Genomic DNA, 2,703 nt, shown 5'->3' with positions numbered 1-2,703 from the left:
CCCTCCCTCTGCCATTCCCTAGGGATTCCCTTAATCAGTCCATACTCAGTCCTACTGACAGTGAAGCTTACAGGTCTCTATAGGTCATAGGGTCATAAGATTTAGAGCTGGAACGGATCGTGGAGATTGTATAGTTCCCTCATTTGCAAAAACTGAGGCCCAGAGTGGGGAAGGGATTTATTTGCCCATGGTTATGCAGGCAGTAAAGAACAGAACTAGGACCCAGGTCTCCTGACTCCAGAACCAATCCTCTTCTGACTATAGTCTGTTGATCACAGATATATTAGAAACTCCTTTCATGCTCTGGTCCCTTCAATATATGATAGTTTTTGTTATTTTTCCCTTATTATAAGTCATGTCCATTTCTGGAAAAGCCAATCTCTGCCTTAGGTGAACTAAGGAAATAAAAGTGGTCTCCATGCTTAGGCCAAAGGAGCTGAGGCCTCTGGAGGTAGGCAATGAGGGAAGGAGATAGACACAAGATTTAGATGGGGAAGAGACCTTATACATAATTTAGTCTGACCTCCTCATTTTCATCAATGTAGAAATTGAGGCCCATGGAAGGGGAGAGACTTGCTTGTATTCTTACAAGTATCAGAGCCAGAATTCAAGCTAGGTACACTGCTCCCAAAGTCAGGACTCTTTTTGCCACGTCACAATACCTCTCTATGAGCCAAAAGAAGGGAGAGATTTGCTTCCTCTCCAACAAATGGGGGAGGAAGGCAAAGAGACAGGGGCATGTGATCCCTCTGAGCCTTGTAGCAGCAAGAGGGTGGGGCTGTTATATTTGAAGACTGCCTCCTCTACCCTATGTCCCCCTTCCACCTACTACTGTAGGTCTCTCACCTGTGTTCATCCATCTATTTCATAGTACATCATGCTTCCATCCTGGCTGTGCCTGGTTAGGTCTGGCCCTAGTCCAGGGAACAGTCTGCTCCTATCTTAGGAGCCCAGCAGTGACCTGGGCAGAGGATGGATATGGAATGGGAAAGAATGACCCACCTGTTTTCAGGAAGTAGGTGTTGGTAGGGGTGGGAACAACACTAGAAATAGCTGTGGTACCTATTGGACACTGGGTTTCTAGCTTCAGTGGGAAGAAGGGCTTTGATTTATCGACTGAGAGTAGGTGGCTCTCTGTGACAGGACACAGTGGAAGAAGATGACCAGATGTGAAATCAAAGGACTTTTGTTCAATCCCTGACTGTACTAGTTACTGTTAATGTGATCCTGTGTAGTCCCTTCTGTCTAGGTCTGCAAAATGAAGAGACTGGACCTGATGAACATATAGTAGTTTTGGATCCAGAGGCCCTGGGTTGAAATTCTAGCCACCTGATATCTGTGTGACCCTGGCAGACATTTAACTTTTTTGGGTCTTAGTTTTCTCATCTGTAAAATGAGGGAGTAGGACTAGATCACAGGCTCTGAACCTTCGAATGGATGCCTCCCTTTGGCAGTTTGGTTAAGCCTTTAACTTCTCCAAGTAATATATTATTTGTTAAATAATATTAAATAAATATTAATAAATATTTATTTAATAAATAATAATAAATAAAAATAAAAATATAATAAAAAAAATAATATTTAATAAATAATAATAAATAAAAATAAATATTATTATTTGTTAAATAATAATATTTGTTTATTTTTTAAATTCACAGTTGAGGGAAAGGTTAAATTTCAGTTAGAAGTTAATGGAAGGAGTGGCTAGGTGGTGCAGTGAATAGAGCACTGGCTCTGGAGTCAGGAGGACCTGAGTTCAAATCCAGCCTCAGATAGGTAACAGGCTTACTGGCCATGTGACCTTGGACAAGTCACTTAACCCCAATTGCCTTGCTTTTCCCCCTCCAAAAAAGAAATAAAAAGCTAATAGAAATATAGATATATTTTTTCCCCTGTATGATCTTGAAATCTAACTTCCAAGGTCTGTGGACCTCAGGTTAAGAACTCCTTGGTGGATTTGAAGCCAAAGTATACTTGTGAGTTTAAATTCTAACCACATCAAATCTGTTTGACACTGAGAAAGGGATTTAATCTCTCTGGTCCTCAGTTTCTTTATCAGTAAAATGAAGGGGGGTAGACTAGATAATCTCTAAGTTCTCTTTGAATTTTAAGCCTTTTTTGGGGAGGGGGAAAGGTAGGGCAATTGGGGACAAGTGACTTGCCCAAGGTCATACAGCTAGTCAGTGTTAAGTGTCTGAGGCCAAGTTTGAACTCAGGTCCTCCTGACTCCAGGGCCGGTACTCTATTCACTGTGCCACCTAGGTGCCCCAGTCTCTGAATTTTAAACCTACAATCTTATGACCTTTCTAGCTTTGAATTCTGAGATCCTAGTTGTATAAAAAGTCCCTGCCCTCTAGTTATTATTTTCTAGATCAATGGTTCTCAAACTTTTTTGGTCACAGGTCCCTTTTATATTCTTGCAAATTATTGAGAACCTCAAAGAGGTTTTGTTTGTGTGTGTCATATCTATTGGTATTTGTCATATTAGAAATTAAAACTGATAGCAATTTAAAAATATTTGTCATCTCATTTAAAATAACAATAATAAACCCATTACATTAACTAATAACATTTTAGATGAAAAATAACTATATTCTAAAAGAAGAGTAGCAGTATTTTGAATATTTTTATAAATCTTTTTAATGTCTGGCTTAATAGAAAGCGTATCTTCTTTAGCATTCAGTCTATCTTGGTTGAAATACA

Source organism: Petaurus breviceps, unplaced genomic scaffold (genome assembly GCF_028583685.1).
Source record: "Petaurus breviceps papuanus isolate PSGF00001 unplaced genomic scaffold, PetGlider_PUasm1.0 90281, whole genome shotgun sequence".
Classification (NCBI taxonomy): domain Eukaryota; kingdom Metazoa; phylum Chordata; class Mammalia; order Diprotodontia; family Petauridae; genus Petaurus; species Petaurus breviceps.
Note: the sequence above shows the minus strand (reverse complement) of the source record.